Source organism: Lynx canadensis, chromosome X (assembly GCF_007474595.2).
Source record: "Lynx canadensis isolate LIC74 chromosome X, mLynCan4.pri.v2, whole genome shotgun sequence".
Classification (NCBI taxonomy): domain Eukaryota; kingdom Metazoa; phylum Chordata; class Mammalia; order Carnivora; family Felidae; genus Lynx; species Lynx canadensis.
The window spans coordinates 37271251-37293022 of record NC_044321.2 but is presented as its reverse complement, the minus strand read 5'-3'; the positions used below and the strand labels follow the sequence as shown (position 1 = coordinate 37293022).

Here is a 21772-nt window from a genome sequence, read left to right as displayed (position 1 = left end):
TCTGGGTATAGGAACTAACCAACTACAATGCTATATGGTTGTTGCATAAGTAGTTTCACTTTCTTAATCATAGATTTTTTTCATGTTTTAATATTTTACCATAGGACTGTATTACTTTTTAGTCGGAAATAAAAAGTATTTCACAAGAAAGCTAGTTTTAAAGTTGATTCATGCTTAAAATAAAAATCATTTGCTTTTTCAGAAAAAAAAATGACTCCAAGGGTTAACACAAGAGTTGAACTTCCAAATAGGATCTCTGGCACCAACAGGTGCCATTATTGAGTTAACGTACTGATTCTGCTTATATTATGTAGAGTCAGTGTTCCGGATTTCAGGAATGGTGCTTTTGGTCAAATAAAAATGAAGTAGATAAAAGGAACAGAACAAAGGGAAACAGATGATACAAATTCATGAAATCTAGGTCATATGAAATAGATGTAATGATCACACCTACAGGAGAACACCCTAAGTTTATATCGCCATTCGTTGCCTGATTCTTCATGATTAATAGCGTGTCATAATAGTATGACAGTAGGCATGGGGTTAGAAGTCCAGTCTGTTACTATCAAGTAGAGTCAAGTCAGCAGGTTTACTGGAGGAATGAAAAGGAGATTCAGACTTATTTTATCTCTGCATAAATGACTGAGCAGTTGGCATAAACAAGCCATTTCCCACCCCACCCCCCATTATCTAAAATCACTGGTCGCCATCATGATCATCATGCTTTCTCACACTGTAATTAAAGAAGGAAAGAAGTATTCAGTTTATATTTGAGAATATTATGAAGAAAAGCCTTTGTAGCTTTGAATTTAATGGGTTTACTTTAAATATATAGTCTCGGGGCACCTGGGTGGCTCGGTGGGTTGGGCATCCACCTCTTGTTTTCGGCTCAGGTCATGATCCCAGGGTCGTGGGATTGAGCCCCAAGTTGGGCTCTGCACTGACCATGGAGCTTGCTTGAGATTCTCTCTCTCTCCCTCCCTCTGCCCTTCTTCCCCACTCACGTGGGCTCTCTAGCTTTCTCTCTGTAAAATAAAATATATACATATTTATGTTATTTAAGTAAATCTGGGGAAACCAGACATACAAAACAAAAAATGCTAACAAAAGAATAACTCAAGCTCACCTATAAGCAAATGTTGGCTATTATTTTTTTTTATTTTTAAAGTATAATTGACATGCAATGTTATATTAGTTTCAGGTGTACAACATAGAGATTTGGCATTTCTGTATATCACTCAGTGCTCATCACAATAAGTATAGTATCTATTACCAGTGTAACTTTATTACAATATTATTAACTATATTTCCTTTGCTGTGCTTTTCATCTCCATGACTTACTTATTTTATAACTGAAATTTGCATCTCTTAATCCCCTTCATCCATTTTGCCCATCCCCCCACTTGCCTCCCCTCTGTTAACCACCAATTTGTTCTCTGTAGTTGAGAGTCTGTTTTGTTGTTTGTTTATTCATGTGTTTTGTTTTTTTAGATTCCAACCACACAGAAAAAGACAGTGCCTACTCTTTTTGTGAACTGAAAGATATCTGAGACAATAATTCCTAATATACAGAATCCTATCTCCGTTACCTTTGCCCTACTCAATTCCCTGAGAATAGACAGTCACAACTTTCAAAATGCCTTCTACCACAATGAGTTTGTGGTTTGAATATTACAGATCTTCAGCAGTAGATTTATAGTAGTCTGATGTTATTCAGTATTATGACTGATTGTGACAAGCCCCTCAAGAAGACATCCACACACTAATAACCAGAAATATTAGTTTGGCCTTCATATCTATCCACGAGGCAAGGACTATCACAACCATCGGCTGAAACAGATAATAGATATACCACAGGATCATCAGGCCACAGCTCCCACTTGGGTCTTGGTCCTGCTTACACTTGGGAATTCCTGGATACATGAATCATTATGAATTCTACCAGGATAGTTCCTAAGTATCGTCAGGACAACAGTCTATACCTTTGGCAACCAAAGTTGGGACAATTATGGGACAGCTATTTTTATGGTATTGACATCTTTCTCGGCTGTGACATAGTTTTTGCCACCTGCACATTCTATTTTCATTGCTGCCATCCACTACGTGACACTTCTGTGAGTTGAAATTCCAATGGTCTTCATTCCCCAAGCATCCTACACTAACTTGGCCTCCTGGGCCGAGCAACTCCAAACATCCTTGAGACCCTTCACAAGAGCTGCAATTAATTTTAAGAACTTTTTTGCATCTTAACATCTCTTATGACTATTTAAAAGCTGGTAATTGCCCAGAAAGTCAAGTGTAACCTAGCAGAAGAATCTATAAGCAAGGCCACCATAATCTCACACACAGGAAACTGAGACGTAGAGATGTCCAAGGAGAGATCGTACAAGATTTCACAGGGAGGCACCATCTTGGCAGAATCCCAAAGTCTGGAGTCTGCTCCTCGTATTTACAGATCTAAGCAAATTAATTTGTCAGTCTGCTCTGTGCTGATCAGGGTCTCAGGGACAGACTACAATACAACTAAGCAGACTTATAAGAAGCTGGTGTATAAATTGAATTCAAATAACTTCATTGCTAAAGGATTACCCATAAACTAGAGTGACCACATAACTTATTGTCTAAACTGTGACACTTTTAAGATCGAAAAGGAGAACTATTCAACAATTAGGCTGGGACAAACTGTGGCTGTTCAGGACAAAACAGGACATATGGTCACTTTATCCATAACTCAAACACTCATCTCCGTGGTCCAGTGCATCTCCTACTTTGTGTCAAGGTCTCTGGGAAACCAAAATAATAATTTAAAAGTTGTGTGATCAGCATGAACTTAGAGCCAAGGGGGTTAGATAGTTCCAGCCATGGATAAATCTATTGTAGTGAGGCAGGCAGACATGCATAGTGCATCAGAATCTATTTGTTGGTTATAATATAAATATATTTTACTTTTTTCATGTTTATTTATTTTTGAGAGAGAGACAGAGAGAGAGGGAGAGTGCAAGCAGGGGAGGGACAGAGAGAGAGGGAGACAGAATCCAAAGAGGCTCTTATTTGTCAGCATGGCATGAACCCACGAACCATGAGATTGTGACCTGAGCTGAAGTCAAATGCTCAATGGACTGAGTCACCCAGGCACCCCAATTTGTTGACTGTAATATAAACATGTCCCTCCAGTCCAGAGTGTCTCTCCCTTTGGACATCTCTCTTTCTCTTTCTCTCTCTCTCTCTCTTTAATGCCTCCTGTCTAGGTCCACTTTCCCCCATCTATTCAGATAGGATACAGTGTGGTTGGTTAGAATTCAACTTTCTGAGTTGCAAAAAACACTCCAGTCTTGCCCCCCATGAAGAGATGCCCCGGTCATCTGGACTTGAGTGTTTTTCCAAATCTTCCCAGCCACGTCCACATCAACCATATCTTAATTAATGTCAACAGGTATTTAATCTCATTAATTATTAGAAATAAAATTACCTTCTGAGAATGAGAGCAGGGAGAAGCAAATCCAAAACAATATTTCTCTGCACTGATTTGTACAAGATTATATTAAAGCCATATGTAATTTATAGCTAAAATAAAAGGTATTAAATGAGATCAAAGGGTTTGTTATGGCAATGCAAGCTACAGTAATTACCAACAAATTTAGTACAAGCCTGGTTGGTGATAAGTAAAGAAGATGTATGACAAATGGTTAAACAACTGAACCTATAATTGGAAGAAGGAAAGCTTGGCATCTGTAAGATGTAGATGGGAACAGCAGGCTTAATCAGAACTTAGCTTAGATACCAACAGCGAGCAACCTGTAAGCATGTGCTTATAAATGCATTAGCCAAGTAGTCAAGGCCAAATCAAATGCTTTTTAGAAAATAACACATGGAAGACATTTGGGGAGAGCATCATAATAACAGAGGAACAAATCTTGTCCAAGAAACATGGGGAACATTAAGAATGCAAGGGGCGCCTGGGTGGCTCAGTCGGTTGAGTGTCCGACTTCAGTTCAGGTCATGATCTCATGGTTTGTGAGTTTGAGCCCGTGGTGAGATCTGTGCGGACAGCTCAGAGCCTGGAGCCTGTTTCAGGTTCTGTGTCTCCCTGTCTCTCTGCCCCTCCCCCACTCATGCTCTCTCAGAAATAAATAAAAATGAAAAAAAAAAGAATGCAATGGGATGTGCTGGTTAGTAGAAAATTTTGCAAATGCATTCAGATGCAAGAAAATTAGAAATTGTTTTCTTGGTCAGAGACACTGAAGCTCACAAAGAAAGTAGAATGACTGATGTCAGTAATCAGAGAGTTTGGACATACACTGACTGTGCTTTATCCAAATAAATCATCTTTTGAAGCCCGTTTGGGAAGGCAGTGTTTCTATGCCACTGAATCCTGAGTCTAAAATGAATACCAATGAGTGTTTGCAACCATAAAGACTGCAAGGGGGATTAAACAGGACTGTAAGGGCAACAGTTAAAACTCCAGAGCCAGGGAGAAGTAAACTCAAATCAATGAATGATCAAATTTTACACATATGATGAGAAATAAGAAGTGAAATTGACAACGAGGGCTTTGGAAGAATCTAAACATTCATACTCCTACTCTGAAACCACTGACACTAAGAGATGATGAAGCAAAAGCCTTCATCCGTGCCTGCATTTCTTGATCTTTGTCCCCCTTTTTGTCTTATAATCCGTCCATTCAGAAGAGATGGCTCAGTGCCTTTCCTTCCTTTTGTTCTGGAGCAGTGAAACTCCTAGCCTGGCCTTCATGCGGCACAAGAAGCATTTTCTCAACCTCGTGGAAGAAAATACAATCATCCTAGCCTGTTGTAATAAAAAATAGGATTGAGTTATGATGCAGTAATAAGCAATCCTTGAGTTTCAGTAGATTAACACATGAAGTTTATTTCTTCAACACATAAAGTCTGTTGTAGGTCAGGTGACCCACCAGTGCAACTGTCTTTCATGAGATGACCCAGCAATGCAGGGTGCTTCAATCTTCCAGCTCTGCCATTTCCATGTACCACTCCAGGCTCATCATTGAAAGGGAAGGTTGAACAGAGGTATTTCACTGCAGTCCAGAAGAGACAACTTATTACTTCTTTTTTCCTCCAAGTTTCCATTTACATTCCAGTTAGTTAAGGGGTGTCTCAGTGGCCCCGTCAGTTTAAGCATCCGACTCTTGATTTCAGCTCAGGTCATGATATCCCAGTCATGGGATCAAGCCCCTAGTCAGGCTCTGCACTGGGCATGGAGCCTGCTCAAGATTATCTCTCTCTTCCTCTACACTCACACTTTCTCTATCTCTAAAATAATAAAAATTAAAGGGGCACCTGGGTGGCTCAGTCAGTTAAGTGTCTGACTCTTGATTTTGGCTCAGGTAGTAATCTCACGGTTCGTGAGTTCAAGCCCCACATAAGGCTGCGCGCTGACAGTGTGGATTCTGCTTGGGATTCTCTCTCTCTCTCTCTCTCTCTCTCTCTTTCTCTCTCTCTCTTTCTCTCTCTCCCCTTCTCCCCCTCTGAAAGTAAATAGACTTAAGATTAAAGTAATAAATTCCAGTTAGTTAACATACAGTGTAATGTTAGTTTCAGGTGTATAATATGGTGATTCCACACTTATATATGACATCTGGTGCTCATCACTGCAAGGGCACTCCTTAATCCCCATCACCTATTTAACCCCTCTTCTCACCCACCTCCCCTCTGATAGCCATCAGTTTGTTCTCTGTAGTTAAGAGTCTGTTTCTTGGGTTTCCTCTTTTTTTCTTCCCCCTATATTTGTTTGTTTTGTTTCTTAAATTCCACACATGAGTGAAACCATATGGTATTTTTCTTTCTCTGACTTACTTTCAGTAGCATAATACTCTTTAGCTCCATTCATGTTGTTGCAAATGGCAAGATTTCATTCTTTTTTATAGCTAATATTCCATTGTATATATATGTATACATATGTATATATTCCATTGTATGTATTGTGGTATCATACAGAATAGTTTCACTGCCCTAAAAAAATTCTGTGTTCTATTTATCCACCTCACTACCTCACCTCCCCCCTGCCTGCCCCAACCTCTCCTGTCCCCAGGCAACCCGCTGATCTTTTTACTGTCTCCATACCAATATTCCATTGTATATATATGTATACATATGTATATATTCCATTGTATGTATATGTGTGTATATTTTTGTGTCCATGGATATTTGGACTCTTTCCATAATTTGGCTGTTGTTGATAGTGCTTTCACAAACATTGGGGTACATGTGCTTCTTCGAATCAATACTTTTGTATCTTTTGAATAAATACCTAGTAGTGCATTTACTAGGTCGTAGGATAGTTCTATTTTTAACTTTTTGAGGAATCTCCATACTGTTTTCCAGTGTGGCTGCACCAGTTTGCATTCCCACCAGCAGTGTAAGAGGGTTCCCCTTTCTCTGCATCCTTGCCAACACGTGTTGTTAATTTTAGCCATTCTGACAGGTGCGAGGTCATCTCTCATTATGGTTTTGATTTATATGTCCGTGATGATGAGTGATGTTGAGCATCTTCTCATGTGTCTGTTGGCCATCTGGATGTCTTTTTTGGAAAATTGTCTATTCATGTCTTCTGCCCATTTTTTAACTGGATTGTTTTTTGGGTGTTGAGTTTTATTTTGTTTTAATATATCAAAGATTTTATTCATCTTGGGTTCCTTCTGTTTAGATAAAATGACCTTTGTAGGATTTGATGAGAGATAAAGCATACTTGTATATATTTCTCTGCATCTTTTGCTTTATCCAGGTTTACTTTTGAATGTAACAGGGAATTATTTTTCTCTTCCTTGCAACCCAGTGTTTGGATATCAGCATAGTGTTAACTGCATTTATTTTCTTTCTTTTTAACATGTGTGGCTTCATTCTCTTTAGGTTTGGCCTTTCAGTCTTTTTCCTACATCTGACTATTCCAAGGTAAATGCTGGAGTGTATATGCATATTTGATAGAGGAGTATTACAATTTCAGGCTGACTTTCATCTCTATGTCTCCTGTAAGAATTTATGAGTTCTATCAAGTAACAATAGTACTCTACTTTGTTTCGTCTTTTAGCTTGCAATGCCTGCCCTTAACTGTCCTTTGTTTTCCAATCATACATCAGATCCTACTATACTAATCTTTTTTTTTTTTTTTTTGACATCCGAGTTAGTTAGCATATCGGGCAACAATGATTTCAGGAGTAGATTCCTTAATGCCCCTTACCCATTTAGCCCATCCCCCCTCCCACAACCCCTCTAGTAACCCTGTTTGTTCTCCATATTTAAGAGTCTCTTATGTTTTGTCTCCTTCCCTGTTTTTATATTATTTTTGCTTCCCTTCCCTATGTTGTCTGTTTGGTATCTTAAATTCCTCATATGAGTGAAGTCATATGGTATTTGTATTTCTCTAGCTCACAAATTTCGCTTAGCATAATACCCTCTAGTTCCATCCACATAGTTGCAAATGCAAGATTTCATTCTTTTTGATTGCCAAGTAATACTCCATTATATATATATATATATATATATATATATATATATATATATACCACATCTTCTTTATCCATGCATCCATTGATGGATATGTGAGCTCTTTCCATAATTTGGCTTTTGTCAATAGCGCTGCTATAAACATTGGGGTGCATGTGCCCCTTTGGAACGGCACACCTGTATCCCTTGGATAAATACCTAGCAGTGCAATTGCTGGGTCATAAGGTAGTTCTATTTTTAATTTTTTTTGGGAACCTCCATACTGTTTTCCAGAGTGGCTGCACCAGTTTGCATTCCCAATGCACATGCACCAGCAGTGCAAAAGAGATCCTCTTTCGCTGCATCCTCCCCAACATCTGTTGTTGCCTGGGTTGTTCATGTTAGCCATTCTGACAGGTGGGAGGTGGTATCTTGACGTGGTCTTGATTTGTATTTCCCTGATGATGAGTGATGTTGAGCATTTTTTCATATGTTGGTTGGCCATCTGAATGTCTTCTTTGGAGAAGTGTCTATTCATGTCTTTTCCCCTTTTCTTCACTGGATTATTTGTTTTTTGGGTGTTGCATTTGATAAGTTCTTTATAGATTTTGGATACTAACTCTTTATCTGATATGTCCTTTGCAATATCTTCTCTCATTCTGTCGGGTGCCTTTTAGTTTTACTGATTGTTTCCTTTGCTGTGAAGAAGCTTTTTATTTTGATGAGGTCCCAATAGTTTATTTTTGCTTTGGTTTCCCTTGCCTCCAGAGACGTGTTGAGTAAGAAGTTGTTGCAGCCAAGGTCAAAGAGGTATTTGCCTGCTTTCTCCTCGAAGATTTTGATGGCTTCCTGTCTTACATTTAGGTCTTTCATCCATTTTGAGTTTATTTTTGGGTATGGTATAAGAAAGTGGCCCAGGTTCATTTTTCTGCATGTTGCTGTCCAGTTTTCCCAGCACCACTTTATTTACTGGTTATGGGTTTGAAGAGACTGTCTTTATTCCGTTGGAATAAAGTGTGTCTGTCCATTTCTGGGTTCTGTATTCTATTCCATTGATCTGAGTGTCTGTTTTTGTGCCAGTACCATACTGTCTTGATGATTACAGCTTTGTAATACATCTTGAAGTCTGGGATTGTGATGCCTCCAGCTTTGGCTTTCTTTTTCAGGATTGCTTTGGCTATTTGGGGCCTTTTCTGGTTCCATAAAAATTTTAGGATTGTTTTTTCTAGCTATGTGAAGAATGCTGGTGTTATTTTGATAGGGATTGCATTGAATATCTAAATGCTTTGGGTAGTATTGACATTTTAACCATATTTGTTCTTCTAATCCAAGAGCATGGAATATTTTTCCTTTTTGTGTGTCTTTAATTTCTTTCATAAGCTGTCTATAGTTTTCAGTGTATAGATTTTTTACCTCTTTGGTTGGATTTATTCGTAGGTATTTTATGGTTTTTGGTGCAATTGTAAATGGGATCAATTCCTTGATTTCTCTTTCTGTTGCTTCATTGTTGGTGTATAGGAATGCAACCGATTTCTGTGCATTGATTTTATATCCTGCGACTTTGCTGAATTCATGGATCAGTTCTGGCAGTTTTTTGGTGGAATCTTTTGGGTTTTCCACAGAGTATCATGTCATCTGCAAAGAGTGAAAGTTTGACTTCCTTCTGGCCAATTTGGATGTCTTTTATTCCTTTATGTTGTTTGATTGCTGAGGCTAAGACTTCCAATGCTATGTTGAATAACAATGGTGAGAGTGGACATCCCTGTCTTGTTCCTGACCTTAGGGGAAGCTCTCAGTTTTTCCCCATGGAGGATGGTATTAGTGTTGGGTCTTTCATATAAGGCTTTTATGATCTCGAGGTATGATCCTTCTATCCCTGCTTTCTTTCCCTACTTTCTTGTGGGTTTTACCAAGAAAGGAAGCTGTATTTTGTCAAATGGCTTTCTCTGCATCTATTGAGAGGATCATATGGTTCTTGTACTTTCTTTTATTTATGTGATGAATCACATTTATTGTTTTCCAGAGATTGAACCAGCCCTGCATCCCAAGTATAAATCCCACTTGGTCATGGTGAATAATATTTTTAATGTATTGTTGGATCCAGTTGGCTAATATCTTGTTGAGGATGTTTGCAACCATGTTCATCAGGGAAATTGGTCTATAATTCCCATTTTAGTGGGGTCTGTGTCTGGTTTTGGAATCAAGGTAATTCTGGCTTCATAGAAAGAGTTTGGAAGTTTTCCTTCCATTTCTAGTTTTTGGAGCAGCTTCAAGAAAATAGGTGTTAACTCTTCCTTACATGTTTGGTAGAATTCCCCTGGAAAGCCGTCCGGCCCTGGTCTCTTGTTTTTTGGGAGATTTTTGATTACTAATTCGATTTCTTTACTGGTTATGGGTCAAATTTCCTATGTCTTCATTTTTCAGTTTTGGTAGTTTATATGTTTCTAGGAATTTGTCCATTTCTTCCAGATTGCCCATTTTATTGACATATAATTGCTCATAATATTCTCTTATTATTGTTTGTATTTCTGCTGTGTTGGTGGTGATCTCTCCTCTTTAATTTTTGATTTTATTTATTTGGGTCCTTTCCTTTTTCTTTCTGATTAAACTGGCTAGGGGGTTATCAATTTTGTTAATTCTTTCAAACAACCAGCTTCTGGTTTCGTTGATCTGTTCTACTGTTTTTTGTTTTGTTTTGATAGCATTGACTTCTGCTCTAATCTCTATTATTTCCTGTCTTCTGCTGGTTTGGGGTTTTATTTGCTGTTCTTTTCCCAGCTTTTTAGGGTGTAAGGTTAGGTTGTATATCTGAGCCCTTTCTTCCTTCTTTTGGAAGTCCTGGATTGCTATATACTTTCCTCTTATGACCACCTTTGCTGTATCCCAGAGGTTTGGGGCTGTGTTGTTATCATTTTCATTGGCTTCCATGGACTTTTTAATTTCCTCTTAACTTCTGGGTTAGCCCATTCATTCTTTACTAGGATGTGCTTTAGTCTCCAAGTATTTGTTATCTTTCCATGTTTTTTCTTATGGTTGATTTCGAGTTTCATAGTGTTGTGGTCTAACAATTTGCACATTATGATTTTGATCTTTCTGTACTTGTTGAGGGCTGATTTGTGTCCCAGTATGTGATCTATTCTGGGGAATGTTCCTTGTGCACTGGAGAAGAATGTGTATTCTGCTGCTTTAGGATGAAATGTTCTGAATATAACTGTTAAGTCCATCTGGTCCAGTGCGTCATTCAAAGCCATTGTTTCCTTATTGATTTTCTTGATTAGATGATCTGTCCATTGCTGTGAGTGTGGTGTTGAAATCCCCTACTATTATGGTCTTATTATCAATGAGTTTCTTTATGTTTGTGCTAAATTCATTTATGTATTTGGGTGTTTTCAAGTTTGGAGCATAAATGTTTATAATTGTTAGGTCTTCTTGGTGGATAGACTCCTTAATTATGATATAATGCCCTTCTTCATCTCTTGTTACAGTCTTTATTTTAAAGTCTAGATTGTCTGATAGAAGTATGGTTACTCTGGCTTTCTTTTGGTGACCATTAGCATGATAGATGGTTCTCCATCCCCTTACTTTCAATCTGAAGGTATCTTTAGGTCTAAAATGGGTCTCTTGTAAACAGCGTATGGATGGATCTTTTTTATCCGTTCTGTTACCCTATGTCTTTTGATTGGAGCATTTAGTCCATTGATGTTTAGAGTGAGGACTGAGAGATATGAATTTATTGCCATTATGTTGCCTGCAGAGTCGGAGTTTCTGGTGGTGCTCTCTGGTGCTTTCTAGTCTTTGTTGCTTTTGGTCTTTTTTTTTTTTTTTTTGTCTTTTCTTCCCTCAGAGAGTCCCCCTTAAAATTTCTTGCAGGCCTGGTTTAGTGATCTCAAACTCCTTTAATCTTTGTCTGAGAAAATTTTTATCTCTCCTTCTATTTTGAATGTCAGTCTTGCCAGATAAAGAATTCTTGGCTGCATATTTTTCCAATTCAGCATCTTGAATATATTCTGCCACTGCTTTCTGGCCTGCAACTTTCTGTGGATAGGTGTGTTGCTAACCTGATCTGTCAACCCTTGTAGGTTAAGAACTTTTTTTTTCCTTGCTTCTTTCATGATTCTTTCCTTGCTTGACTGTTTTGTGAATTTGACTATGATATGCCTTGTTGATGGTCGGTTTTTATTGAATCTAATTGGAGTCATCTGTGCTTCCTCAATTTTGATGTCTGTGTTTTTCCCCAAGTTAGGAAAATTTTCTGCTATGATTTGCTCACATAAACCTTCTACCCCTTTTTTCTCTCTCTTCATCTCCTGGGACTCTTATGATTCTGATGTTATTCCTTTTTAATGAGTCACTGATTTCTCTAATTCTTAAATCGTGCTCTTTTGCTTTAGTCTCCCTTTTTTTATGCTTCATTGTTCCCCATAAGTTTGTCCTCTGTATTGTTGATTCGCTGCTCTGCTTTATGCAGCCTTTCCCCCGTGCCATCCATTCAAGATTGCAGCTTAGCTATAGCATTTTTTTTCATCCTGACTAGTTTTTACTTCATTTATCTCTGCAGAAAGGGATTCTAATCTATTTTCAACCCCAGGTTGTATTCTTATTACCATGATTCTAAATTCTGGTTCAGACATCTTACTTGTATCTGTGTAGATTAAGTCCCCAGCTTTCTTTTCTTCCTGTTCTTTCTTTTGGCGTGAATTCCTTCATTTCATCATTTTGAAGGAAGAAAAGGAATTAATAGGGAAAAAAAATGTTTAAATTTAAAACAACATAAAAAATCAAATAAAGGATGCTAGATTCTAGGAGTATTGTTGAACGGAGCTTGACAGATTAGAGAAAAAAGGGAAAGATACGAAAAGAAAAAAAAAGGAAAAAGTTTCAACATTTAAAAAAATGAATACAATAAAACATAATAAAATGAAATGATGGAAGTAAAATAGAACTTAAAAAATTTACAAAAAATTAAAAAATATAGTAGTAAAAATGAAAGAAAAATATTTTTAATAAAAATAGAAAATTAAGGGGCGCCTGGGTGGCGCAGTCGGTTGGGCGTCCGACTTCAGCCAGGTCACGATCTCGCGGTCCGTGAGTTCGAGCCCCGCATCGGGCTCTGGGCTGATGGCTCAGAGCCTGGAGCCTGCGTCCGATTCTGTGTCTCCCTCTCTCTCTGCCCCTCCCCTGTTCATGCTCTGTCTCTCTCTGTCCCAAAAATAAATAAACGTTGAAAAAAAAATAAAAAAAAAATAGAAAATTAAAACTTTTTTCTTTCTATATTCAGGAAAAGAAAAAGAAAAAATTGAATAGATGGACCAGTTAACAGACTGAAATACGATTGAAATTACATTGGTTTCCCCTAGAAGTCAAACTATGAAGTACCTTATAGTACATAAACTAAGCAGGTGGAGAGACTTCTGATGTTTGTCAAGAGCACAGTTGACCCAGTTGGGCGGGGTTTAGTGTAGTGGCTCTGTTCTCCATTAGATGGCGCTGCTTAGCTTACTGGGGTGGATTGTTGTGGCTCTTGTAGGAGTGTATGCACATGCGTGAGAGGGATGAAAATGACATCACCCAGCTACCCAGTCTCTAGTATCAGAACTCTGTGCTCTCCCCGACAGGCAATCAAGCACCCCTCCTTTGTCTCAGCTTGCATCCACTCCCGGCTTTTACACTGTCCGTGATCAAGCCATCAGACTGCCAGGCAACACCTCCCTCCTGAGTTTTATCTCAGATGCGGCTGTTTCCCCAACCCCTCACTTCTGAGGGACTGCGGCTTTGACCTGTTCTGACCCTCTGGGGGTGCATCTCACCGAGCAATGGCTGGGTGCCAGCCCACCCCCAGGAACGTTCACAGGACTTCCTGCTGCCAATGCCCAGAGACTGCGGCCAGGCAGCAGACTGCCTTCGAAAAAGTTCACGCGATCTTGTAGCAGCAGTGTTTTAGGGATTATGGAAAATCACAATACACATCTGGCACCAGACTTCCCACTTAATGTCCTTGTTCCAGTACCAACGAATGTGGTTGTTCTCCAGGTTCCGCTGGGGCCTTTGCCTGTGGGGAGGTTGCACAGCCTTTGCCAAGTGTCCTCCCGGCAGGGGAACAGCCTCTCCCCATGTGGCTCGAGGACCCCACGGACCTCACTCTCTGCTCCCAGGGATTTGCCCTTCCCACCAGAGCACCACCAGTTATTGATCTGCGGAGTTTCAGACCCTGTGCTCCCCCTGTTTATAGAGTCTCAATGGAATTAAAACCCTCTCTTTTTTCTTTCCTTTCTTTTTTGTTCAGTCCCTTGTGTACTCTTCCTTTACTCTCCAGCTGCTTTTGGAGGGCAGGTGCTTTCCTGTATTCTCCCCCATGTCCATCCCCTCTCTATAAGCAAAGACAGCTCCTTGCCTTCCACGGTTTCTCTCTCCCCCCGTTCACCTCTCCGCACTACATACCTGCCGAGTTCTATGGTTCAGGTTGTGCAGATAGTCGTGTTAATCCTCAAATCAGTTTTCTAGTTGTGCAAGATGGTTTAGTGTTGATCTGGCTGCATTTCAGGGACGAGAGACACAAAAAAAATCTTCTTCCATCTTGTCCCCTCCCCCTGGGTGTTGAGTTTTATGAGACAACTTATTACTTCTGCTCATGGTCCATTTGCCAATTGTAAATGCATGGCCTCACTAACTTCAAGGAGCTCAGTAGGATATTGGTGAACACTGGAAATATCGACCAGGGGTTTTTCATGTTTGATCATAAGGAAATTTATGAAAATGTCTTCCTCTCCCCAAAGCCTGATTTTCAAGCTTATTGTTTTCCTAGGAATGCAAATACAAATTTTATTTGGGGACATCTGGGTGGCTCAGTCATTTAAGTGTTCGACTCTTGCTTTCAGTTCAGGTCATGATTGCAGGGTCAATTGCCCCACATCCAGATCCACGCTGAGCACAGAGCCTGCTTAAGACTCTCTCTCTCTCTCTCTCTCTCTCTCTCTCTCCCCCCCTTTCCCTTTGCCCCCCTCCCCTGCTTGCATGTGTGTGCTCTCTAGAATAAAAAAAAATTTTTTTAACTGACCATCCTGAGAAATGATACCTTTCCTGGTGGGTATATCTACCCTTCCCCCGAAACACTGCATGTCCAGTGCTCCAAATGGCAGGGAATTTCAAGAGCCTCATTGTAGAATGTGCAACCACATGGAAATGTTTCAAAAATATCCCATTTCATGATATTCAAATATAATATTAGGCCTTTGTAATACCTGATAAATAATGCTCATTTTATGAGCAGAAAAAAAGGTAAAATCAGCTGAGTGTAGTTAAAAAAAAATCTCATCATCATTAAAAGGAATTAATCTAACTTTCTCATTGCAAAGTACGAGAAAGCCTAGTATACCGATCATATATAAGTGAACAAAATCCTCTTCCATCTCCTGTTGCAAAAAGCTATTCAGTGAATAACTCTGAATTAGAAATCAAAACAAACATCTAGTATCTAAGTATAGTCTTCTGAATACGGGGCTTTTTGGTTGACTGTATCTAAATATGTGATAGTCTTTGAGGAAGTCAACACAGTTATCTTCTTGTGTTAAACGTATTATTTAGAAACAATCAGGCAGCAAACTTCCAAAAAAAGATGCTACAAGTCTTGATACAAGGAGTGTCATCGAACCCATTTGCTGAAGGTTCAAGGAAGCATTTTGAGTGCTGTTAATGTGAAAAGCAGTTTGTACACAGTGAAGCTCAGTAAGAAGCAGTGTTCACAGATTTACCTATAAAACCACACACCTCTCCCTCTCAAATATTTATCCTGCCAAAGTTAATTGGGCCAAAGCAGATAAAACCGTTCAAGCATGGAAACCAGTAATTGTTTGTAATTCATAAAGAGGATTATGCACATGCAGTAGTTCTAGAGAAACTACCTGTCTGTAAAGGAACACAGTTACAGCAAAGTGTCCTACAAATTCACGCTCTTTAGTATATGCACTGCCAAAGTGAGCTCTTTAGCATGTGCACGGCAAATATGCACTTTTTAACAGTCTCCTTACGTATAGGAATGAGGCAAAGTATCAGGGTCCTGGGGGAAGCGATGATGACAGCTCTTGCCTACGTTCATCAGTACAGTACGGAATTTCAGGGGTCACATCTCAGCTGTGAGCTCACACAGCAAGTATCAGATTTAGTTTCTTTCTTTTTTTTTTTAACATTTATTTATTTTTGAGACAGAGAGAGACAGAGCATGAATGGGGGAGGGGCAGAGAGAGAGGGAGACACAGAATCGGAAGCAGGCTCCAGGTTCTGAGCCATCAGCCCAGAGCCTGACACGGGGCTCGAACTCACGGACCGCGAGATCGTGACCTGAGCTGAAGTCGGACGCTCAACCGACTGAGCCACCCAGGTGCCCCCAGATTTAGTTTCTACAGCTCCGTCTGCATGCCCAGTGACTAAATCGGCAAGTCATCTATGCCCTGGTAAAGTTGGAACAAGACAAGTTTCCCAAAGGTATTCGTTGGAACAATTGTGGAAATTGCCCTGCCGCTGCATGTAGACACAAGACTGAGATCCAAGCAATAAGACAAGCTGTGTATACATGACATGAATCCATTCATGAATTTCTTCTAGTACATTTGAACTGGGCATCTGCTCTGTAGCAGGTACTGCTCATGGGCACCCAATGGGATCAAGAGTAAAGGCCCCACCAGCGCAGGCCGCGAAACAACAATGTGTGCTTTATACAGTAAGCAAATGAGAGTAAATAAGTTATTGTCCAATCCTAGTTGTTTAGCTGGAAGACCTCTCCAGAATGGTAAGCGTAGAAATGCTGTAAATAAAATAAACAAAGTCGCTTTTCCATTCAGGGTGATGGACAGTGGGGATGTTTGCATGTGGCTGCTGTGATATCATTGCAACACCATGCCAAGAAATTTCTTCACAAATGTACAATGAGGCTTTCAGTAAATAAGCCATGAAAAGACCGCATTTAAGAATAATAGAAAATGCCACCAACTTGAAACGCTTTGGGAGACTTTGCGGATTTAGGAGGAGGCTTTAGGAGAATTTACAAGAGCAGTAAACACTGATGCATTCACTACGCATCTGCAGGGACTTCATTCTTCTGGACAGAAAAATATGCTTCCCACACATTGTGACTCTATTATTTCACCATTAACTCTAGAATTTATACGAGTGCAGGATCATTGCCCAGATCCGGCATACAGCTGGCACCGTTCCAAACCTTGCAAGTAATTCTCAGGCCACTGAGGGGACCTTAACTCTGAAAGCCTGGAAATTATGCTTAATTGGTTTCCTTTTGTCATCAGTGGACAATAGATGATAAAAGGTAACATTTATACCTGTCAGGGACAAGCCACCCGGGAGCGGGCTTCCTTGGAGTCAGCACTTGGAGATGCAGTCCTTCCGAGGGGAGTGATAAACTATTATTTGGTTGAAAGAAAGATATGCCTTCCTCTCGTGGTCAGCCTGCATGCTTTCCAGATTCACATATTCGGTTCCCTAAGGGGAATTAAAAGATGTACCTGTAGGGGCGCCTGGGTGGCTCAGTCAGTTAAGCATCCGACTTCGGCTCAGGTCATGATCTCGCAGTTCATGAGTTCGAGCCCTGCATCAGGATGAGGCTCTGTGCTGACAGCTCAGAGCCTGGAACCTGCTTCGGATTCTGTGTCTCCCTCTATCTCTGCCCTTCCCCTGCTCATTCTCTCTCTCTCTCAAAAATAAATAAACATTAAAAAAATTGTTAAAAATGTACCTATAGGGCCACCTGGGTGGCTCAGTCAGTTGAGCAGCTGACTTCATGATCTTGCAGTTGGTGGGTTCGTGCTCCACATTGGGCTCTGTGCTGACAGCTTGGAGCCTGGAGCCTTCTTTGGATTCAGTCTCCTCCCCCTGCTCCTCCACCACTCACATTCTGGCTCCTCTGTCTCTCAAAAATAAATAAACATGAACAAATTTTTAACTTGGTTCCCTAATACATGGCTTCATTTCCCCCCCCCCCCCATCATCATAGAGTGACCTTCACTGAACTCTGAGTATGGATGGACTTTCTCATCACTTCTTTTTTGCAATATCCATCCCTCGGTGTATGCTTATTTTCTGACAGGGGGATTTAAGTTTTCCACGCAGAGATGTTGCACAGAAATGGGTCTTGTGTCTGTACTGTGTTATGTTCTTTTGAGTTTGGCTATAAACAAATCTCCTAAAAATCAGAACAAAAGGACAGAAGTAGTAAGTCAGATATCCAGTTGTCCCAGAACTCCTGAAAAAGAATCATTCCAAACGGTACTGCAATATGGAATCTGTAAAATGATCACTGTTTTCCAATCTTGTTCTTGTTCATTTTGGGGGATTTTAACCCCCTAAATCAAATTAATCTTGTTTACCAGATTAAAGATGTATCTTACGAGCTATTCAAACCTTTTCTTCCTTCTTGCCTTTTCCAGATTCGGGGCACCTGGAGGGCATGCTGGGTTAGCAAGACCTTCATAAATCTGATGACTACTGAAACTTTAACAAATTACCATACTTTTGATGATAAAGTGGGAGTAGGAGGTGTTTACTATGGCTCCCTGTTGCCATCATGAAGGTGTGTTATTTACAGGTAGTTTTAAGCGTGCATAGGAAGTGAGATGTGACTGATCTGTAGTTAATGAAAGGCTTTAACTCCAAAATTACAGAATTCAATTAATGTTACGGGGTGGAGGGGCACCTGGGTGGCTTAGTTGGTTGAGCATCTGACTTCGGCTCAGTTTGTGATCTCCACGTTCATCAGTTCAAGCCCCGCGTTGGGCTCTATGCTGACAACATGGAGCCTGGAGCCTGCTTCAGATTCTGTGTCATCCTCTCTCTCTGCCCCCCGCAGTCTCTCTGTCTCAAAACTAAATAACCATTAAAAAAATGTTATGGAATGGAAATGACAAAAGGAAAAAAAAAACTGCCTTCCCTTTCACCATTCTGAGACATGTCAAAAGATGGTCACGTCTCCCCTATTTGCCGCTTCTGGAATAATTTCCACAAACTCTTTCCCTCCCTTTTCTCCCTGACCACCTCTGAAATGTGTTCAGCATACCTAGGAAAAGGCATCTATTTTCCAAGTTCTTGTTCTAATGCATAAAACGTGTTTCATGTTCTGTTCATTTTTCTAAGATTTTGATGATACTCAGTTTAACTTCTTAATAACATATCTTTATGATTTTTCAATGGCTGAGATGATTCTAGTATAGCCAACGCATTTCACAGTCAGGACAGTACCTTTCGCTGAGGTCAAAGGATACATTTTACATGTCTTGATTAACCTTTAGTTGACCAAGGCAGTGCATATCCTACTTTCTTCCTCGGAATCAAAGGTTTCAAGCCTCTCGTGTGTATTTTGAAGTGACTTAATCTGCTTGAGTTTTATTTTTCCTTCGTAACCTTGTTCTCAGCTCAGTCTGGGATGTTGGACCTAAGTGATGATTTTTGAGAAAATCATCAGGCGAACCTCTTGGGGTAAGAACAGAGGAAAAGCCAAGGATTTGACTGCTAACTGTACCCAATAACACAAAAGTTGGGTATGGCTGGGGTTCTAATGGATGCCCAACACTCTCATAGTTTTTTTTTTTTCCTTAATACAATAATAAGGATGGAACACTGATTTCCTAATATCAGTGTTGTGCTTGCTGCTGTGCACGCTCACATCTGGCCTCTAAGGAGGGCAGTGTGAGATGGAGGTTGGCATTTAAATGGTTATATTACCTCCCAGCACCAGCCCCTTCATTCTCTGTGGCCGCAGCCAGCAACTTGGTACCATCTTTAGGATTCTACTTGACTGAGGTTCTTATTCCTTCCTTCTTCCATCACTGTGTCCCAGAGCAATGGATTTTTCTACTGGGGTATGTTTCGCTGATACAATGGATATAATTTGGGAGTCTTTGATGGTAGGACTTGAAAGAGTCATTAACTTCATTTTGCTTCATTTGTTTGCCAAGGCAAAGGATCCCAAAGAGAATGGCTGTGAAAAATACGAGATCGAAATTGACTGCCTTGAAGCTATGCATTTCAGACATCACAGACTGGGGCTGAGCTCTCTCTGGAGGATAGATGGATATGAAATTTCAACTATTATCTAAGGTTGGTGTTCCCCCAGTCTGTGCTCAGGTCTACCCTATTCTTCTCTCCTCCAGTCTTCTGCCTTTGGGCATTGCATGTTTGCAGTTCAGAATCCTACTTTTTCCTGGGAGTTGAAGGTTTCAGGCCTCTCTTCTGAGTATTTTATTTTATTTTATTTTTAAGTGTATTTGTTTATTCTGAGAAAGAAAGAGCACAAGCAGGGAGGAACAGAGAGAGAGGGACAGAGAGAGAATCCCAAGCAGGCTCAGCGCAGTCATCTCAGAACCCAGTGCAGGGCTCAAACCCACGAACTGTGAGATCATGACCTGAGCCAAAATCCAGAGTTGGACACTTAACCGACTGAGCCACCCAGGTGCCCCTCTCTTGTGAGTGCTTTAAAATAGTCTTATCTGCTTGGGATTTACTTTTTCTTAGACATTTTTAGCCTGAAGAAGAAGAGCCAAAGTCAAGAAGAAGAGCCCGTGAAAACAAGTAGTATTTTACCATTTGCTTACTTAACTCATGGCATCTTTTTCATTGGGTTCAAATGCTGGTAACACTATTTGCCAGCTGGGTGACCTTCAGCAAGTTACTTAACTTACTGTGCTTATTTATATCATGAGGATAATAATCATACCTGCCGCATAGAGTTTTAATGAGTTGATAGGCTTAAAAGTATTTAAAATGGTAATGGGCAGGGCGTCTGGGTGCCTCAATTTGGTTAAGTGTCGGACTCTTGGTTTCGGCTCAGGTCACGACCTCACAGTTTGGTGAGTTCAGGCCCCGCGTCAGGGTCTGTGCTGACAGCGTGGAGCCCTCTTGCGATTCTGTCTCTCTCCCTCTATCTCTACCCTTCCCCTGCTCATGCTGTCACTTTCCCTCTCAAAAATAAATAAACTTAAAAAATTTTTAAATAAAAATAAAAACAAAATGGTCATGGGTATATAGTAAACTCTCAGTATGTGTTGTTACTGTCATTATGACTACCACTAATAGGATCATAATTTCTAAAGTTCAAGACAAAAGTAGGTCTTCAGTATACTAGCTTTTTTGACATTAACAAAAGCTATGAACATAGGCTGCCTACCTGTATGAAAAATAAGATATGTACTACCACTTTAATTTGTGTTCTACATTTTTTATAAAAGGAATAAGACACAAATGGAGTTTTCTAAAGCTAGATCTTAGAAAATGGACACGAGACACTTCTATTTATAAGAAAGGATGATAGATTAAGTAGAAAAAATTATACATAAAAACATTTAGTGTAATTACCAAATGCTTAGGATTGTATGAGATGAGAAAGAAAGTTGGGTAGGTTATTAATGCAGAGTTTCATGTGTTTGTGTGTGTGTGTGTTAGACGTTAGCTAAGCATGGACAAGATAATGAGTATTGCCAGGCACTTTCATACTTGAACTTGTTCCACAACACTGTGAGATTGTTGGTTATGGATTAAAAATCCAAGGCCTACATAGGCTAAGTCTTCAAACACAAATCTTCTTAGTCTAGCATTCATTACTTTAGACTCAAGTCCAGTGCTCTTTAGACTCTACAGCAATTGTACGCATACTAGGCACAAGGGAGACACAGAACAAGATAGATATGGTCCCTGCCTTCTTGAAGCTTCCAATTTAACAAAGAAGGCACACTTCAAAAAAGTAATTGGAAGTGTTAAAAAAAAAATAAAAGAACTTTTAGGCAGCTGAAGGCAATGGTGGCCACAAAGCTATCAGTCTCCCACGATATCTTCCCTAAACAAGAGGGGAAATACAAACTTACACAAAAACCAAGTCTTCAGTGTAACTTGAAGACATAGAAGGCCAAAACTTCAAAGTAAATGTAGGTTAAATAAATAAGTCACTGAATCCCCATGTGGCAGCCACTAAAGCAGGAGAAAAACTGTGGGAAAGACAGAAAAAGGCTAAGGCAGTGGCACTGATTTAACATCAGCCTTGGAAAGATTCAGTCCACTTTAGTCAGAATGCTCTAAGAAAGCAATAGTTCAGAGCATGGATTACAAAGAAAGGGATCCAAAAGTGCTTATGGTTTAAGGGGGGCAGTCTTTGAAACACAGAGCTTCTAGAAGTGAAAAAAAAGTCAATAAAGGAAAAAGAAACTCCACTTGGCAATTAGGTGGTGAAAAGGAAAAGAGCTAAAAGGGGATATGTAGGGTCTTACAGAATAGAAGAGAAACATAAAACCAGAGGACATGTCTCACCCCTACACAAACAAACA

The 21772-nt window shown here is 39.9% G+C and overlaps 1 long non-coding RNA gene across 1 annotated transcript in view; it reads left to right on the top strand.

Moving 5' to 3' along the window:
* Positions 1–19541, top strand: part of LOC115507536 — a 137196-nt gene extending 117655 nt beyond the window's left edge. Inside the window, exon 3 of the long non-coding RNA XR_004343250.1 lies at positions 19415–19541. This is a non-coding gene — a long non-coding RNA (uncharacterized LOC115507536). The remainder of the gene's footprint in view (positions 1–19414) is intronic.
* Positions 19542–21772: the final 2231 nt, after the last annotated feature.